The sequence below is a fragment of the Mandrillus leucophaeus genome, unplaced genomic scaffold (genome assembly GCF_000951045.1).
Source record: "Mandrillus leucophaeus isolate KB7577 unplaced genomic scaffold, Mleu.le_1.0 Scaffold795, whole genome shotgun sequence".
In the NCBI taxonomy this organism is placed as follows: domain Eukaryota; kingdom Metazoa; phylum Chordata; class Mammalia; order Primates; family Cercopithecidae; genus Mandrillus; species Mandrillus leucophaeus.
In genome coordinates this window covers 176,946-197,689 of record NW_012108641.1, presented here as the reverse complement: position 1 = coordinate 197,689, position 20,744 = coordinate 176,946, and the positions used below count along the sequence as shown (strand labels likewise).

Sequence of the window (20,744 nt, the reverse complement as noted above, 5' to 3'; positions counted from 1 at the left end):
TACTCAACCTGTAGCATAATACTTAATTGAGTTGGGGAAATGTTCATGAGTAATGAGTAGTATCATTTTATTCCCTGTTGGGCACGCAGGAGAACACAAAATAAAGACAATGTTTATATTCCAAAGTTTTAATAGTAGTTATCTGTGAATGACTTTTGTATGCTTTGAGTTTATTCTTTTTTGTACTTTTCTGTTATCTCAAGTTTTCTCTCTTAAATGTGTATTGCTTTTGCAATTTCAAAAATGATTGAAAACAAGAAATAGGCAGGCATGGTGGCTTATGCCTGTAATTCCAGTACTTCAGGGGGCCATGGCAGGCAGATATCTTGAGTTCAAGAGTTTGATACCAGTCTGGGCAACATACAAAACCTCGTCTCTAAAAAAACCACAAAAATTAGCCTGATGTGGTATCGTGCACCCGTAGCCCCAGCTACTTGGGAGGCAGAGGCGGGAGGCCGTGTTTGCCTCACTGCACTCCAGCCTGGGCAACAAAGTGAGACCCTGTCTCAAAAAAAAAAAAGACAAACAACAACAACAAACAAACAAAAAACACAAGAAATGAATAAAGGCAGGGGGTGCAATTGTAAGGATCTTGTTGGAATTTGTTTAGATGTTTTTGAGAGACAGCTTAGGTGTTTGTGGTTGGGGTCTTGTACAACCAAGAGTATACCTTAGAGGTATTCAGACATGGATGGAAGGAGGCAAAATACCCTGCCTTTGTTCCCTGTACCCTTCATCCCTTAAGGGCCACTGTGGAATAGGTCAGAATATTCATTGTTTCACCATCTAAGTCTACAGAGGTCATTTTTGCCACATTGGCTGGAGGCAAAATATAGACTTCCATCTGCAAGAAGAGTGTCATAAGTGGGTAGGTGAGGGAAAAGTCCACTCCAGTGGGCAGTAGAAAGCAATGACTTCCTGATGTAGCAGGCTAGGAAAAATATGTTCAGGCACTGTAATTAAGATATATACTTCGTGAGCTTTTGCCTTTCAAATACCATCAGCTTGGCACTTGGGAGTATAGAAGAGTCCTCAGTTCCAGGAGGAGGCAATATGATTGTGAATTGTGACTTCCTGCTGAAGGATACAGTGTTGTCCCTGATGTAGCCAATTAGTAAGTATCTGGTTTCTCTTGACTGTTCATCTGAGACTTGATGGAGAAGGGCCAATACAGCCAGCCACCAGAGTGGAGTGTTTGCCTGCATAAATGCAATATATGAATATAATTTCAGCTATAATGTCTTTGTAGCATACAAAGACATGGAAATAAGTAAGTACATGTTTGGCAAAAGAGCCACTAGGCTGATCAGTGTGTCCCTAGCTGAAATTGCGGGGAGAGAAAAAAGACTCAAAATGATCAAGCCAGATGCTGTGGGAAGGGTAGCAGGGGTGGTTTGAAAACTAAGCAGTGCTCGGTTCCTTTGGATTGATTCTCAGTCCTCAGAGGTGATACTGGATTTATTTTTTAATTTCATAAAACATTAAAAGGGACTGTGCCAGCACTTTGGGAGGCCGAGGTAGGTGGATCATGAGGTCAGAATTTCAAGACCAGCCTGGCCAAGATGGTGAAACCCCATCTCTATTAAAAATACAAAAATGTGGTGGGCATCTGTAATCCCAGCTACTCAGGAGGCTAAGGCAAAAGAATAGCTTGAACCCAGGAGACAGAGGTTGCAGTGAGCCAAGATCGCGCCACTGCACTCTAGCCTGAGTGACAGAGCAAGACTCTGTCTCAGAAAAAAAAAGTGGCGGGGTGGGGGGACTGTGAAGGTGGGTGCATCAATTTAGGATGGGTGAGCTTGAGTGAAGAAGGAAGAGTAGTAAGGCTACAGAACACGGTATTGCTATAAACAAGACTTACTACCTTGGGTAACTACAGACTTACAGCTCACTTTGGGGGCAGTGAATAGGTGAAACTTGACATTTTAATTCAGTTTCTGCCTGTGGGCTTGTTGAGGAAGTGTTTTTGGAAAACTGAAGTAAATCAATGGTTGCAATGAGTTGAATGGGTGATTCCATGATCCTGTGGGCACTGGAGAGTTGGTGACAAGGAATAGCATAATAAAAGGTCAGTGGAAGAACAGACCTTGTTCCGAATACATCAGCTAGGGTTCTTTGGTTGCAGCAATCAATTCCAACTAACTTGAACAAAAGCAACCTTGTTGGAAGGCTGTTGGGAGCACACAGAATCTGTGGGAAAGCTGGAGAACCACCCTTAACAGAACAGAACAGTAACCTAGATGACTCCAGGAAGCCAGGAATCGGGAATGGCAGGTTCTATCTCAGAAGAAAAACTGTGCTCAAAGTGCCGCAGTTATAATGTATGAATTCCACAGCATTATCTTTTTGTCTTTCTTATCAAGATTCATATTTTAGGTAGAGAGGATAGAAGGGTGGGTAGCACATCTGATCATGGTGATAAGCCAGTGTAAACCTGTAGGGGAAGAGGTAATTCCCTAAAAGAAACCCGAGTGCTATTAGGAAGTAAAGAAATGTTTGCCAGGCAGTCCCAAATAAATAAACGGGCTCAATAATGACATGGACAGTTGCTTCAAGAAGAAAAAAAGAGGATATCAAAAGTTATATCATCATAGATCAATTCTGTGGATAGATGATCTAAGAAATTAATATTGTCTGGATCTTGATGACAAAGTAGTCATAAGGATAGAATGTGGTTCGACAGCAAACTTCAGATGGGTACATTTTCTGGAAATCTCAGCATACCACAAATTGAACACCTGAAGAATTCTTTACATACCTGTTGGTTATGTATTACTCAGAAGATAAAGAAGACAACAGGGACACCTGCTTCTGTGAATGCAGTCTTGATCAGAAAGGATAACAAGTTGGTATCTATATGTGCTACAGCAGTGAGAGAAGGAAACACTAGGTAGAGTTCAATTTCAGGCAATCAGAGTGTCCAAAAATTCAGGGGAAAACCAGATGTGATCCCACAAGCATGATTCTAAAAGGGAATGTGGCTGGGCCAGTTGAGAGGCTTATAGAGTTCTGAGTTCGTAGTCAGAGGGTGCATGAGAAAGTGAAGGGGAGAGAGACTGTAAGGAACCCAAATGTGACTGCAGAAGGAATTCTCTGATACATCATCTACTAAGTTATGCAAAAACATCAAAAGAAGGATGTGTCCCAAGAGGTGACAAAGAATAGAATGGAAGGGCACTTTGTTGAGTGAGCAAGCATGTTGGTGCCTCCTAGGTGGCAGGTGTTTATGAGAATGTCAGGAAAACTGAAGGACAGAAAGAACTAGAGTTGTCCACATGGCTATTGGCCACAAACAAAACCAATGGTTTTCTAAAGCTATCTTTGGAAACAGACAGGTAAGAAAAGGAAGGTAGAAAAGGTTAGTGCAGTACCAGGAAAAGACTATTATTGACATAATTTTGTTTTTATATTTTCTGTCAAAAAGAATGAAACAAACACAGTAAATATGAAATAGAAGGTTGAGTGAGTATCCTAGTAAAAGACCCCTAATACCACAGAGGTACTCTTCAAGGGTACAGATGAATTTCACCTCAATGTACTGAGAAACGTAGCAAAAATCACCCATCCCTGTTGGTGATTTTTAAGAAATAGCAGCAAATGTAAAAATTGCTCAGAGAATGAAAAAAGACAAATACGTTTCTGACTTTAACGACATAAAAATGCTTGAAGATTGTTTAGAATGTAGATGATAAAACTTGACACTCCCAGGAAAACATGAGATCAATTTATTACAGCAAATAAAGAATGAAAACCTAGGCCCTTGAGTAAATCCATCAAAATGAGTCATAGCAGATTAACTTTACTTCTTTTTTAGTGTTGTAAGACTGATGAGGGAAATGCCACCAGCATAAGGCTGTATAAGAGAATACAAGTTGAGTTCAGCAGGGCACATGACAAAATCGAAGTATTCAGTTGGACAAAATGGAGAAATATGAGTCACAAGAGTTCACAGTTGACTAGTTGGTGAGAAGGAACAATGCCAGTGACCTCTTTAAATGAAGAGATCCCCAAACATACCCGCCATGGGTTCACCTAGGAGCTTTTGGGAAGGGCAGGACATTTTTAACTAGGTCATCTTCAGAAAACATTTGTTGATGTATTCATATTGACCTAGAAGGGGGCCTCCTCGGTGTGCCAACAGGCTTTATCCTTCTTTCCTGTTGAGAATTTTATGAGCAAATTGAAGGAAGATATGTAAGGCAAAGTTTATCAGATTTAGAGACGACACCGTGCCCAGAATGATAACTGAAGTATTGGATGATAGAATAAAGACTCAGGAAAAAAAATATTTTAAGCCAGAACAATGGATCACAGCCAACCAACCAAGTTAAATTGAACAGTGACACATTTATAATAACAGTTAGTATTTGGGTTAAGAGTAATGATTTAATTAGGAAGATATGAGGCCAAATTTGACAGTAGTTTAAGTGGAGAAACAGCCAGAGGCCTTAGTTGACCACAAGTTTATATAATCCAATAGCATTCCAGGACTGCTGGCAAAATTGATGAAGAATTAAGTTCTATCAATGTAGAAATCAGGTCATGGGAGATGGTTTTCCTACTGTACTCTGTTCCTGTAACCCAGAGCTTTAGAGCTAGGACTCTGAGGTCACACTGCCTATTTTTGGATTTCCCTTCTGCCTCTTTCTAGTTCTACATCTTTAGGCAAGGCTTTTAACCTCTCTAAACCTGTATTCCTCATCTGTAAAATGGATAGAATAATAGAACCTATGTCACAGGGCTTTTATAAGAATTAGATAGTAGGTATAAAACTCTTAGCACAAAGACCAACATCCAACGTATTTGGTAAATGTGTTTTGTTGTTGTTGTTGTCACCATTACTCTATAGTAGATTATTTTAAGAAAGGCACTAAAAATAAATAAATAAATAAATAAATAAATAAGAATTTTTCCGGAGGCAAGAGGTTTGCAGACTTTCTTCCTTAAAGAATACTTACAGAAACTTGAAGTGTATGTTATTTATTGCTATATGATAAATTAAAATTCAGCAGCTTAAAGCAATAAACATTTATTTTCCCACATGGGGTCTGAGAGGAATTCAGAAGTGGTTTTGCTGGGAAGTTCTGGGTCAGGGTCTCTCATTGTGGTTGCTGTCAAGATGGCAACTGGGGTGCACTGTCATCTGAAGGCTTGAGTGGGGCTGAAGAATGGCTCACTTACTTACAAGCTGTTGGTGGGAGGCCTCTGTCTTTCCATATGGACCTCTCCATTGTGTGTCCCAATGACTTAGCAACTAGCTTCCCCCAGAGTGACCAATCCAAGAGAAAGAGAGTGAGAACAAGGCAGAAGTTACAGTGCTTCTTATGACCTAGTCTCTGAAGTCACATCCCATTCATATTCTATTGGTCACACAGACCAACCCTGAGACAGTATGGGAGGGCATTTCACGAGGCTGTGGATACCAGGAGGTAGGGATCATTGGGAGCTATCTTGGAGGCTGGATGTCAAGGGGAGTTTAGGACCACAAAGACCCAGAGGTTTGGTGGCTGACTATAGAAATGGAAAGAACTGCTGTATAGAAGAGGGAGACTTATTCTGTGTGGCTTCCAAGGATGGAATTCAAAACAATACACAGAGGTTTCTGGAAGGCAGATGTTAGTGTGGTTTAAGGAAGAACCTCCTAGCAATGATCTGCCCAAACAGAATGCCAGTACTAAGGCAGCTCATTCTATTTGGGGCAGTAGTACTTAGTACTGCCTTAGAGACTGAGCCCCTGAGTACTGGAAGAGTAGAGCACAGGTTGGGTGTCCTCTCCCAGGGACACCATATGCAGAACCCTGACTGGGTAGAAAGATAGCTGTGAGTACCTCTGACTCTTTGATATTTCACTTCTGGATTAGGGGAGAATTTTGTGAAAGGAGACCCTTAGGGCTTCATTTCTTTTACTTTTGAGGAAAAACAAATTTTTCATGGAACTATGAGGTCTTTGCTTCTGAACCAGTATGGCTTGGAGAAACTATTAAGAGGTAAAATGACCCTGGTGTTTCTGGAATCCCTTAACATTTCTCCTTTTAAGAGCAGAGCTCCAAGTTGTTTGGTTTACACTTAGCCCAGGGGATTTAAACCAGGAATTCCCAACTTTTTTATGAGGAAGAGCCTTTAGATCATGGAAGAGGCAGGAATGTTGGCATTGAGTTTTCCTCACGGGGAATCCTGGCACACCTTGGAGAGAGGGAGGGGGGTTGCAGCTCTGGGAGATATTGTCCGGGGAAGGCTCAGATATCCATCAATGGAAATCGGTCTACTCTTTGAGTATGCAAAAATACTAGCTGATGCTTTGCTGGGGATTCCCATAGAGAGAACTGAGAATCCACTCATTTTTAAAATAGACTCCTGGGGAAACTTTTTAAGTTGTTGATGGGGGTGGCGAGGCACTGCTATATTGGTCACCATGTGGGCATATAATGTAGAAAACATCCATAAGCAAAGGGTTTCCAGGGATATTAACACTAGAGCATACCATGTTTACTCCTCCCTTAGCCTGATCCTGAAATGATCAGTGAAATATGAAACTGTTTCTAAATGTATATCAGTACTGGAAGCTCTGAAGACTTTATGCCAGTGCAGGTGGCAGCCCTTCTACCCTAGTCCAACAACCACTACTCTGGAAGACAGGATTGTCAGGAGCAGAATCACCCAAACAGCCCAACCTTGGAAGGCCAAGGTATGAAGGTGAGGGCAGGCCACTGGATCCTATCAGTGCCTCAAGAAAGGACACAGTCAAGGCCACAATAAGTGACAAACTCAGTCAGCTCTCACTACTGGCATGGCATGAATGTCTGGAAAACACAGGGGAAAAGAGAAAACTCTTTAGTCTGTACCTGTTGTCTCCTGCTTCTACCAAATAGATTTCTTAGATATTTGAAGGCATTACAATTAAACTTCCCCTTTTCTGTCTTTATCTGGGCCCAAAATATTGAATAGGGCCATTGTCTCTGATGGAGCCCACCGTAACTCCCCATCATGCTACACGAAAGCAGATCTTTCTGTGTAAAGATGATGATGCAAGAAATCGCTGGCCACAAGAAAGGATTTTACCATATGAGAAGATTTTTTGAGGAATATCAACAAATGGCTCTATTCCTAAGAAATGAGTAAAGATATTGAATAATCTAATTTATGTCTTCAAAACTGAAGCTGACATTGCATCTATGAAACAAGTAAGAAACGGCTGCAAAGAGATGACAGAATATGGTGACCAATTTTAAATCCATAGTACACTAATGAGCAGAAGATTAGACATCACAGTAAAGTCAGTAATTTGTTTAAATGGCTGGGAAATTTCTCCCAGAACTCAGGACTCAAAAACAAAAATAATGAGAAAAAAAGGGAAAAAGACCAGGTGATCCAATATACAGATAATTCCAAAAGGAAAGAAGAAAACCAAGGCTGACACAATCATCAAAGATCATTAAAGAGAGCTTTCTTAAGCTGAAAAAGACTTGTCCTTAAGATTGAAAGCATTAACTTCAGGGTAATTTAACCAGTTCTCATTGCAAAGAAAAGGTCTCATAAGCACTGAGGTGAAAATAAAAACAGGTTACAAAGGAATATAGTAAATCTAGCTTCAGTTTTTTTCGTCAACAAGACAGAAGTCAGTGGTGGGAGGCCTATGGGGTCCAAAGCTCATGACCCAAGTTGTTATTCATATGTAAAGTCATGTACATGAATGAAACACAGATGTTCTCAGACATATAATATTTTATTACATGGACATACCTCTCATATGCCCTTCCTGGAAAAAATGTCCAAAGAGCCTCTTCAGCTAGATAACAGCTATTTCAAGATTAAAAACCCCCAAGTGGGGAGGATATAATTTTTTCAAAGCCAGTGATAATATGTTCAAGCAACTGTTGTCAGTTTAGTTATACTAGTACAGATGTCAAATTTATTGAAATAGAAGTGATATATAAAATAATGAGGATATGAAATCAGATGACAGAAATAAAAACTGGTAACTGGGAAGAAAAAGAAGGAGGAAGTAAGTATGCTAATTTTTTTAATCTAATGACACATCAGTTTTCATTTTTAACATTGATAATTGAGAAAATAAACTAAATTTTTTTAAAAATTTAAACAATAAAAAGGGTATTTATATTCTAAATCACCACAAAAGAGGAAAGAAGTCAAAGAAACATGATCTTTTATACAAAAGACAAAAAAGGCAACCTACTAAAAATAATAAGCATTTGTAAAATGTTTTCTAAATACAGGTTATTTCTTCTCAGTGATAAGACGGCAAGTCGTTTGCTTAGGATATTTGTATTTCCAAAATTACACAATGAAGATGCATAACATTTTAAATACAAATTATAAAATCCCTTGTGGGGGCTGTTATAAAATGTTATTTGATGTGTAACACATTACCAGTAAAACTAAAGAATGGATGGATGAGAAGTTCCCAGTTACAATAAGATGTGATCAGGATATTCTGGGCTAGGATGGTCGTGCTTTTTTTTTTTTTTTTTTTCCCAGTGGTTACGATTTAAGATTTTGCAGCTGGTGAGATACATGATCATGGCCATTTGGAGAACTGTAGAGCACCCATCTTCTATGTCGAGAAGATTGATATTATAGTAGTTTCCATGCTGTCCTGCCTTGGCAATTTCTGCCCAGAGGGTTTTGAGAGTGCAGTAAATTTACATTAGCTGTATATCATTTTCATCAAAACAGCTGTGCCCTGCCTGCTGTCAGTTGTGGCTGCACCACTTTATATTTTGTTTTATAGAGTTGCAGAAGCAGCCTTTGCCCCATCCACACTTTGTTCAATTCACAGCTGATCTCACTCCTCACCCCAAAAGACTGTTACTACCCCTGGAGTGGTTTGTGAAGGTCGACCTGATCCTTCCAGGATGGAGAACGGACAGAACAGACCTTAAGCTGGGGACCAGGGTTTCAAGGTCGAGTCTCCCAATCAGGGACAGATTGACTTCAGATTGTAAGTGCAGGGCATGCTGGTGTTTGGGTGAGGCTCCTAGAAGAGACAGTGAGAGAAAGAGAGAAAAATGATATGATTTATTGTGAGGATTTGTCCCACATCAGAAATTCTCTAACCAATCCCCGAACACCGTTCAGAGTTAACGCTTGGCATTAGAGTAACACTCCTGCTGTAACAGATAAACCCTGAATGTTGTTTATTTCCTGCTCATGTCAAAGGCTCTGCAGGTTTTCCTGGCCCTGCAGACTTCTTTCCATGTATTTATTCAAGGACCCAGGCTCCTTCCATCCTGTGGCTCCTCCCTCCTCCATGTCCTGCGGGAGCCTCTCTATTCAGACAGCAGCTGGGAAAAGACAAAGGGAGATCACATAGGGAGGTTCTTATGGACCAAGCCTGGAAGTGGAGCATGTTACCTCTGCTCAGATCCATTGGCCATATCCTGGTCACATGGTCACACCTAACTGCAAGGGAGGCTGGGAAATGTAGTCTGTATTCTGAGAAGAAAAAGGACTCCAGATTTAGGGGAAATCCTGGGAGTCTCTGGCCCACACTTTATCTTTTGCATATTTCCTGCCCCCTTAAGAGAGAAGTTTCCCAGCTGAACTCTTTCAATTAAAAGAAAAAAAGTTACATAAGTATAGTGGTTGGAAATGGAATGGATCAAATAGGCTGTACTCTTTTGGGGTTTTGTTGTTGTTTACGGTGGGAGTGTGTGAGGTTTCTGTCCACAGAGACCAAGCCTGAGGTCATCTCTTACCAAACATCTTTCTTCTGAGCATCTTCTGTCTTCTCTAAATGATTATTTTGTCTCCTTCCTCCTTATTCCTATTTAATGATAAAATGTGAGACGGTAACATGATTTTTCTTGCACAGATCAAGTCTAGATTCCTGAAGGCCAGTCTTCTATAACACTACAATTCTGTCTGTGAATAAAACACTAAAAATAAAAATTGGTTAAGCTTTAACTGTGTTTATAATGTTGTGGGGTTTTAATTTTAAATGGTTGTGTTCAAACTCTAAAATGCTCACTTCATGAAATTTGAAAATTTATAAAAGAAAGTAATTGTGCATAATTCGACCACTCTCTTACATCTCAGCTTCTTTCCTCTTGAATATAATCTTGATTGAAGGGCTTTTATCTAAGGACGACCAAAATCATCTGTACAAAACTCAGAGGGAATAGGAAAGAGAGTCACATTTTTGTCATAGTCCCAACTACAAATTCACTTCTATGTTTTTAAGACTGTTGAGCTTTGCCTTAAATTTACCTCTGTATTCTTCAGTTTTCTCACTTAAAATGAGGAGTATCCTTCTTCCACCCACACTGCATCTGCAAACTACAGATGAAAAAGGCACCTGTCAAAAGTTCTGAGGACATAAAATGTTCTAGAAAAACAATCATCCCAATAGTGCTTATATGTGCTCAGTGTAGAGGGTTTAAAGGGATTATGGTTCAAAGACTCAACAAGAGGAAGCATTTTTTCCTAAGGGTGGATTGAGAGTTTCCTGCCAACCACTTTACCTAATAATTTTGATACTTATAAGGAGAATAGAGGCACACAGAGACTGCAAAGGCAGGTAGCCCTGGGCTCTAACGGGGCTGCTCCTCCAACAAAGCCAGAACAGAATTCCCCATCCAGCAGGACTGGGCTCCAGTTCCCAGAGCCATTCACATTCTCATTCAAAGCCAGCTGATGAGAGCCAAACATAGACCTCCTTGTTTACTTTGTGAATGGAACTTGGAAGTAAAGTATTTTCCAAATGCTGGTTGACACCAAGAGGATGTAATTACAATAAGGGGCTTTCTGGTTTGAAGATATGAAAGAAGGAAATGATTTGTCTCTTTGAAATCAAATTATCACATATTAAAAGAAAATGGGGAGGCTTAGCTTCCAGTCCTCAAATCAAAATCATGACCTGTAATTTTCTTTTTTTTTTTTCTTAAAATTACTAAGACCAAGGTAGGGATAGAAGAAGCCGCCTGGGAGCTGGAGAACGGGGTCATGAGGAGGAAGAGGAGCTTAGTGGGAGAGAGTGTGATCTTTGTGCAGCATATTTCCCATCTATTTCCATTGCATTTTAATCCATAATGAATGTAAAATGGTGATTGGAAAGCTGCTTGTGGAGTCTCACACCTGCCTCTCTCCTCCTTATGCCTTTTGGGGGAGGTAGTGATGTTCCCAGGGGGAGTTGGGGTACAGGTAAGAGGCCAAGTTGAAATATGTATGTCGTGCATCTTTAGATGGATACAATCTCTGGTTTTAGCCTTCACTTAACATGATTCCATTGAGGTTTTATTTTCATTTCCCAGAGCCTATTTGCTAATTAAACCCTTTGCCTTGGGACTCTTAGCCCTTTTAATTCCAAAATACCCCTAAATTTTCCTGTTAATTCCTGATTTGTTTATTTTCCAAATGAGAGTCATCTTGAGTGTGTGGAAGATGCCCACAAGGACTTCTTAACTCTCAACTCTCTCTCACACACACATGCCCTCTGAAGTGACAGTGTGCTGTATTAGAAAGGACAAGAGCTTTAGAGGAAACCAACCATGAGTTCTGGTTTCAGCTCTGCCATTTGCTGACTTCGCAGCATTGAACAACCTTAAACCCCCTGAGCTCCACTTTCCTCATCTGTAAGATGAGATAGTGAGGATTCCCTTGCAAGATTTTTGTGGGAATTAAATAGAATTCTCTCTATAAAATACTGGGCATAGCACTTGCAGGAAGTGAACAATCTAATAGTAGCTGCTACTAATAATATCATCATCATCATCACAGTCCAACCTCAGAAAATTCTACATTGGGTTAAAAACTCTAAGACCAGGTACTTTAGATGGAATTGAAAGCTGGCAAAATACTTCTGTGTTCATGTTATCTGATTTTCTTCTCCCTGTTGGAAAAGAAAAAGTTACCAAAATGATGCAAACTCTGCTTTTGCCTTCAAAGTAAGTGTGATGAACCCCACTGGGCTTCTCTGACTATATCTGTTTTCCCAGTACACACACACACACACACACACGCGTGCACACACACACACACGGCTGCTGAGTTATCAATAACCAGTATCTTTGTAGGAAAGTAGAAACTAAATTGTCTGCTTCTTTACCAATACCTTTGTTTGAATTTGGTTCCATCACATCTGATGCCCCTTGAGTTTTTCCCAAAGGGAGAAATGGTCAGAGGGAATTAAAATGGCTCAGATATTCCCTTAGGTTTCCCCTACAGCATCTTGTTTGAAGCTGCAAAAGCAATTCAGAAGTCCATCTTAGGCCTGCTCTGAGCTCCTGGATAAGAGCACTTTGTAGCCCAGAGGTTCCTGCCCTTAGTGGAAGGCCTGAGAGCATCTCATGTTCCAGCCACCACCCTACTTCCAGCAGCTCCTCAATTAACCATCATCCCTGAACATGTAGAAATCTCTTTTGCATCTGTATTTTCAACCACTGCTCCCTTGTGTGAATAATAAGTTCCATATGTATAGTTCCCCACTCCTCCCCCAAATAAAGTAATACTTCCTCTTGTTTCTCCTGAAAGTGCCCCTTTCTGATTCCTAGAAGATGTTCACAAGTGTTCCCCTTCCTCACTGCAGTGTGATCTGTGGGTTGGGATCATGTGCCTTCTCAGCATTTGTGTTTCTGGACTTGAATAGCATCCTAATTTTCTATAGGTCTTCAGTCTCTCAATGTCAGAGAAAACTGGGACCAAATTTCAGTTCTACTACATTCCAGGTACATGTCCATTGACAGGGTTTCTAAGCTTCGGTTTTGTTTTCTTATCTTAAAAATAGAGACTAATAATGCTAACCCCACGGGGTGGTTTTGATGTTTAGTGATATAATATGGAGTCCCTGCCCTTCAGTGGGGATGGAGGGGTGGGTAGGATCTAAAGTCAGTGTATGATCAGGGAAAGTTAAAACGCAAATAGAGTCAAATTTCTTCAATATTGGAAAAGATCACTGAAGAGCTAGTAGATTTTCCAGGGATTATGTTATAGGAAAAATATGTTCTCTTTTAAGCATAGAAATTCTCTCAGTAAATTGAGAATCTGGGGTTGGGGGATGGTAGAGACAAAAATGGCCCTGCCGCACCCCACCCAGCTGAACAAGCGGAACAGCGAGAGAACTGTAGCACTGTAGTTACCTTTCTCTCTTTCACTGCTGAACTACAATGAAGGCCCCTTCTCTCTTAAACGATGGTACTGCAAAGCTAAACTCTGTTTTCAAATGGTTTTATATCCATCATTTAAAAGATATTCAGTGTTCTTGGGTTTAATAATGAATGAGTTGCATAATTAAATTTGTCTCATCTCCACCATCCCACACTCTCCGCTCTAAGACAGCAACATTGAATTCCCCTCATTAGTTGGTAACACTTGAGATCAATTTCCTACTGTTAATGTGATGGGGATTCCTTCTCTGTAATCCTGCTGACATTCCCGCTCATTTGAAAACTCTCTTGTTCTTCTGCCCGCACACACCACCCCAGGAAATGCCCCTATCAATCAATTTCCTTGAAGGGGCGTTGCTCCCTCTGCAAAGGTCAGTGGCAATGGCACGCCAGATGCTGACAGTGCTCTTCCTCTTCGGGATCATTCACAAAAGTAAGAATCATTCTCACCTCCCCCCACCCACATGCCCAGGGGAGCAGGGCCCCCGCTCACCAAGTCTCTCTGGACAGGCACTGGGTTCTAGACCATTTACTTCTCTAAGCTCTGGCTTAGCAGTTCGGCCACCCGAGTGTAAGCCTCTGCACCAGCCTCTCCTTCACTCCATAGCTGCCTTTGCAGGTTCACGCATCGCCTCCCGAGCTTGGAGTGCCACCCTTGTAAACTGGGCCCGCTGCTGCCCTGAAGCCAGCCTCCCATGCCAGAGCTGAGTCCAGAGCCTTGGGTGACTCCAGCCTGGCCTCGGGGTGCAATGGAGGCCTCGATACCTGGGAGTATCAGACTTATACCCCCTCAGCTTCCCCAGTAGCTACTGCTGACTCCCATCTTTACTAAATTAATCTACTGCCTTTTCTCCTAGACATCCAAAAAGTATTAGTTGGCTTTGCCATTGTAGTATCTGAAGACAAAATATTTAGTCCCAGGTCAGAAACTTTGGCTGAAAGTTCCTACTAAAAAGCCAGACGTCATGATTAAATTGTTAGAAAGTTAGCTATGATATTTGAGGAAGTTATGAAATGGCTATAAATGATGTAAGTTCTGCAATGGGCAAACGTGTTCACAACTTTTGACATCTGGGGAAGAGAGTTAAGAGCCACGGGCTCAGCCGGCTCCCACTGACCAGCACAGCATGAAGTCCAATTAGGGCTGCTTTTAAAGGGGGTGATTGTGCTCAGTGGTGTGGACGCTGCTCCCACGGGAGCAGGGCTGTTGGAAGGAGCTGTCCAGATGGCTGTCTCCCCGGCTGCTCTGAACTGCGGAGACCCCTCCTGTGAATTGGATGGGGGATTTCCCTGCCCCTCAATTGCTATTCCAGACCCTCTTCCTGTAAGTGGGGTTGGGCTCCAGGCCCTATTAGTGGGTCTGTGGTCTCTGGGCAAAGCTTTCACAGCTTCCCCAGAGAGCAGTGGTGTCTGCAAGATGTGCGTTTGGTTAACATGCTGGAGGGGCCTCTCATAAATTTCATGGCAACAGGAACTGAGTGGCTTTGAAACTCCAGCTGCTGGTGGGCTCGATATGAGGTCTGTTCCGAAAACTGGAACATTTGCTTTTCCTATCATCCGCCCTGAGTGCTACTCAGACCTGGTGTCTGGAGGAGATGCGCCAGAGTCCTGGGGGCCAGTGCCAGTCCTTCTCTGCCCTCAGCTGGCACATCTTGAGGAGACTTTCTTTGGACATTCCCTGCTGGCCTTTGCCACCTTCCTTTTCTAAGTGATTCTTTTTTTAAAATTTTAAGTCTCTAGGCCTTTCCTTCCCTCACTCATTATTTTCCTGAATTTTCAGAAAAAAAAAAATAGAGTGGGAAAGGGAGAGTGAAGGGAGGTAGAGAAAAAATAGGAAGAGAGAGAAAAGCAGGAAGAAAAGAAAGAGGCAGACTCAGAGACTGAGAGAGAGGCTGAGAGAATCATTCTTAGGAAAGATACAAGGAATTTGGGAGTTTCCTTGTAATGCTCATTTTTATAAAATAACTAGAGGCAGTTTTGCCCCCCAAGGAGGAGATTGTGCTCTAAGTTACTGAGCAAACCGTTGCCCATTGACAAGGTTATCTAAGCTTCAGTTTAGTTTTCTTATCTAAAAAATGGAGACTATGTAGGTTAAAGCAGGCCGCCTACCCTGCCTCGACTTGGGGGATGATGTAAGGAAAGCCCCTGGCACTTAGCCAGCACTCAGTAAGTGACACCCCTGTCCCTGCCCTCCCCCACCTTCCCCAAAGTGTCTTTCATAGGAATAGCCTTGTCTGCCTGGGCCGACCCTGCTGCAGTATTGGGGGTGTTCTTTGCTGAGTCTGGAAGGATCTAAGACAAACACCTTTAAAGGCCCCCAAATGGGAACAGTGACTCACCCTCACTTGTTGCAGGTGGTTTTAGTAAAGCACATCAGCTCACAAGGCACCCTAGGGACACACAAGCCCCAGTGCCGCCCTCCTGCAGCTGGCTCACCCGAAGGGTGCACAGGAAGAGCAGAGTGGCCACAGTGTGGCTTGCCCTTGGGACTGTGGTTTGACCCACTCCTCCCTGTCCACTTACGTCTCAAGTTTGAATCACATCCCCCATTAGAAAACCTGTGACAAGCTCCAAAGCTGCTGAATATGCTGGTGGAAGTGGAACCCGTCCTGCACATGGTGCACATTGAACTCCTCTGGGTGGCGGGGGCAGGACAGCACCCTGTGCAAAGAGCCTCGAACTTGAATTAAATGCTTGTTTTTAAGATGTTTGGTTATATGGGGGGGGGCAGGGCAGCGGGGGGAGAATGCACATAAGAGAATAGAAAGAGTGAGCTTAGGTGCGTGTTCGTGTGCAGCGTGTACTTACGTGGTTCTCTCTACATGGTGGATTACAGATGGGTTTTATTCTCTAATATGGCATTTATTATATATTGATTTATTTTAATTTCCTAAAATGTATCACTTTTGTAATGAGAAAATGTTTTGAAACTTTTGAAAAAGTTTCAAGAGTGAATGTATCATGGTTGTAGTTAGGTAAAGGGTTTGTTTTTTTTTAAATAAACAACCTTTTGATGATAGTCCACTAGCATCAAGCTCCCTTCATCCTCTCTGACCTTTGGGCTGAGGCAGACAGGTGGAATTACGGAGGACAAGGACCTTGCACTCTAAGCCTCAGGCTTGTTTCCACTCTGGTCTCTGAATACACAGAGCGAGACCACCACGTGTCATCTGCCATCACTGTTACTGTTGCATGGAGTTTCTTCATAGCTTGGACTCTTCTGGCTTCTTAGTGAGCTATGTGAAGTGAAGGAACTGATGGTTTACACTGGCAGATGGTTCTTTGGGAAATTGTTCAGGATGTCATCCACCATAGCACATGAAGCCCCCTTCAAAAACACCCGCAGAAGAAGAGAAGTTGCTCTCTGACCATTGCTCTCCAACCATAGACTTAGGGAAAGCTGAGCCTGTCCAGCTTGTGCAGAACAGGTATATATATTCCTATCTAGTGAACCTTATACATCCTTGCTAAGACTGCCAGGAGGCATAGAGTTAGATTTGTCCCTCAGCTTCGGTACATGCGTGTGATTTTCTAATATCCGTCTTTGTGTATTAACCTGGTGCCTGTTTTGCTCATTGCTACTCCTTACCTTTACTTTCCTTTGTCCCAATCTCTCCTTCCCTCTCTCACTGCCTGCTTGTCTGTTTTTTCCTGTTTCCCTCTCTCCCCTCTTCTCCTTCTCTTCCTTCTCTCTCTCATCGCTCTCATAACCCACCCCCCATGTCTCTGTACTCTGTCTCCCTTCCTGTCTCCTTCCCTCCTTCTTCCCTTTTATATCCCTGTCCCCCATCTCTCTCCTTCTCTCTCTTTCTCCCACACACACTTCTTTCTCGTTTGCGTTGCCTTTTTATGGTACCTATTTTTATAACACCTCCTCATGTCATTTATAAGAAGAGGCAAAGGTATCCATCAGTAGGGGTTAAATGAGACCATAGCAGAGTCCACCATTCACCCATCAGTTTTGGAGGAGAGTGTTCCAAAACAGATTCCAAGTTTTCTCTGTCTTTGAGTGTATTTCTACTGACCTAATACTTTACCACGAAGAACCTCAGCGGATTTAAGGCTTTAGAGTCACACAGGAGTTTGAAGAGCTGGAAGATAATCAACTCCAAAAAGGACCCTGGCCCTTCTACTTTTCCAAGAGCCCATTTATCCTTTGCTTCTGTGTAACACAAGCCTGCATCCCCCACCTGCAGGGGGCCAGATGTGGCGGCTCGCACCTATAATCTCAGCACTTTGGGAGGCCGAGGCAGGCAGATCACCTGAGCCCAGGAGTTCGAGACCAGCCTGGGCAATGTCACTCCATCTCTACTAAGATACAAAAATTAGCTGGGTGCAGTGGCATGTCCCTGTTAATCCCAGCTACGCCGGAGGCTGAGGTGGGAGGATGGCTTGAGCCTAGGAGGTCAAGGCTGCAGTGAGCCATGAATGTGCCACTGCACTCCAACCTGGATGACAAAGTGAGATCCTGTCTCAAAAATAAATAAATAAATCACCTGCAGGGCAAACGTTACAGTATAGCAATTCTATTTCAATAGGCCTGACTTTAGAAAATCACCTGGCAAGCTTGTCCCACAGATTTCCGGGCCCCACCCCAGAGATCCTGATTCAGAAGGTATGGGCTGGGTAGGGCTGGCAGACAGACTCAGGGGAATGTGAAGCTGTCTGTCTGTAGATCACACTTGGAGGAACCCAGCTCAAAGCCCTGACAAGGGATTTCCTCTAGCCGCTTGGAGGTGGTGGTTTAAACGGCCTTTTGTGGAGCCTGTCAAAAGCCTTTTTGAACATGTACATCAAATGAGATCCACTAGCCCAGCAGTCCCCAACATTTGTGGCACCAGGGACCAGTTGCATGGAACACGATTTTTCCACAGACTTGGGAGGGGTGCTGGTTTCAGGATGATTCCAGCATGTTACATTGATTGTGTACTTTATTTCTATTATTATTACATTATGATATTTAATGAAATAATTATACAACTCACCATAATGTAGAATCAGGAGGAGGCCTGGGCTTGTTTCTCTGCAACTAGACAGTCCCATTTGGGGGTGATGGGAGACAGTGACAGATCATCAGGTATTAGATTCTCATAAGGAGCACACAGCCTAGATCCCTCACATGCACAGTTCACAATAGGTTTCCCGCTCCTATGAGGATCTAATGCCCCTGCTAAACTGACAGGAGGCGGAGCTCAGGTGGTAATGTGAGCAATGGGAAGTGGCTGTAAGTACAGATGAAGCTTTGCTGCCTTGCCGGCTTGCATCAGGCCTCCAGGGTCTAGCCCCTTCATCTCTCTGTGTTTGCTCCTTGACACATTCAGTGAGCACAGAGAAGCCAGTTATGCAAATTACAGCAGACCCTTCCTGTCTCAATTCAACATCCAGCATCTACTGTTAGCCAGTGACGGGGCCCATTCATCAACCACTCAGGCCAAGCACATGCAGGTGACTGTAACCAGTCCAGGCAACTGGACCCAGCAGTCCTGCAGACTCCTGCTCAGAGGAGAGTCCGGTAGCCCCCAGTTGATATTTCCACCTGGCTTTGGGCTTCTCTGCTTGTCCTCAGGTGTGAAAGACAATAACTGTCATTAAGGGATAAAGGGGACACTTGGTCTTTTAGTTACACCTCACTGAATGTATGGGGGGATTACATACTGTAGTGGTTTTACCACATGTGGATATTCATTCATATCTTGGGATTGTCAGTGTTGACAACAGGAGAGCTAACAGCTGAGTGTCATACCAGACAATCTCTTGAGTACAGAACTTAACAAGCATTACCTCATTCAACCGCAGAGGCATCAAGGAGGCAGGGGGACCCGCTGTCTTGTAACTACAGAGGCAGGCTAGGAGAGGCCAGCTGCTTCAGGTGGCAGAGGCAGGATTCAAACCTGTGTCTCTGACTCCAAAGCCCATGCTTTTAACCACTACACAATGTGTCTCCTTCAATGTCAAGGATTCTATTGTATTTTTAGCCTCTGCTTTTCCCCCCTGGAATTATGGGATTTCTAAAATGATGACACTTCTAGAAGCAGCTGATGAATAGAAAGATAGCAACAGGAGTTTAATATTTAGAGATGGCCTAAAATCTCCCAAGATATGAAATGTTCTGTCATTTCTCAGAGAGCAAGAGCTCCAGGAACATGGGTTTTTTTCCTCAAAAAAAAAACTAAGTGGGAAAGACCCACTCCTGAAATACCCAAAATACAAGCATAAGAGGACCTGTTGAAAGGAGCGATGGAGACTGTATCGATGGAGCTGTCCTGAAATAGCGACATACCATGCCTCAAATTTACTTTGGACAAAATGGGAGTGGAATAAAATAAGCCCAAAGTGCTGCCTGGTCAGCAGGTCTGTTGTGCATGATGGTGCTCCTGAATTGGCTGGCTATTTTTATTCCTGTCTGAAAGCCAAGGATGGAAAACCCTGAGAGGTTTGGTGACCACCCCAATCTCGTGAGAGTCATGGTACTAGGGCTCTGAGTAGGACCGTCTCAGGCCCTACTCTGCTCTTTTTTCTCTCTCCCCATTATGGGAAAGAGAAAAGAATTTCCCAACACTGACTGTGCTGCTCTCACATGGGTTTCTTGCTTTAAGTAATCTTTTTTTAAATTATTGAATTTTTTTAAGTTCCAAGGTACATGTGCAGGATGTGCAGGTTTGTTACATAGGTAAATGTGTGCCATGGTGGTTTGCTGCACATAACAATCCATCACCTAAGTATTAAGCCCAGCATGCATTAGCTCTTTCCCCTAATGTTCTCCCCACTCGCCCTCCCCCAAAAGGCCCCAGTGAGTGTTATTGTTCCCCTCCCTGTGTCCATGTGTTCTCTTTGTTCAGCTCCCACTTATAAGTGAGAACATGCAGTGTTTGGTTTTCTCTTCCTGCTTTAGTTTGCTGAGGATAATGGCTTCCTGTTTCATCCATGTCCCTGCAAAGGACATGATCTCATTCCTTTTTATGGCTGCATGGTATTCCATGGTGTATATGTATCACATTTTCTTTATTCAGTCTATCATTGATGGGCATTTGGGTTGGTTCCATGTCTTTACTATTGTGAATAGGCCTGCCATGAACATATGCATGCGTGTATATTTATAATAGAATGATTTATATTCCTTTGGGTATATACCTAGTAATGGGGCTTTAAGTAATCTTTATAGCCTTATCACTCCTAATCTTACCAAGAGAAGCCCTGCTACCATCTTCGTGCGTGTCCTTCCCAGACTCCTTCATGTCTAATTTCTATTTGTGTTGTTTTGTTTTGCTTTTAAGGAGGATCATCATACTATACAGACCTTACTGGAAACCCATTTACTTCACTTACTGTATATCATAAGCACTTTTGTATCATTAACTCTTCTGCTTCTGCATCAATTTAATGGTTACAGAATATTCTTTTGTACCTTTGTCTTCTCTTGCTTTCAAAACAGATTCTTATGAAAGCTATCTAAAAAAAAATCACTGTCACTTTGCAAAAGTGAAATTAGGTGGCTCTTGGGTTGAAATAGTAAAATTGCTCTGTTATCTTTGAATTACCTTAGTTTGGGGGGAAAATTGTTTTGCTGTCTACAAAAATGAAAAGCTGGAAAGCGTGCTATACAGGAACTCTAGGCCTGTCCTA

General features: G+C 42.5%; 1 protein-coding gene and 1 long non-coding RNA gene across 5 annotated transcripts in view; both read left to right on the top strand.

The window, feature by feature from the left end:
• The window catches only part of TGFA (transforming growth factor, alpha), a 122,434-nt gene that overhangs the window by 83,214 nt on the left and 18,476 nt on the right, over positions 1–20,744 (top strand). The gene's annotated exons all lie outside the window — the stretch shown is intronic.
• LOC105529938 lies at positions 5,375–19,559 on the top strand. The gene is made up of 3 exons (XR_001004586.1): positions 5,375–5,429; positions 18,443–18,566; positions 19,245–19,559. It is a non-coding gene; the product is annotated as an uncharacterized LOC105529938 (long non-coding RNA).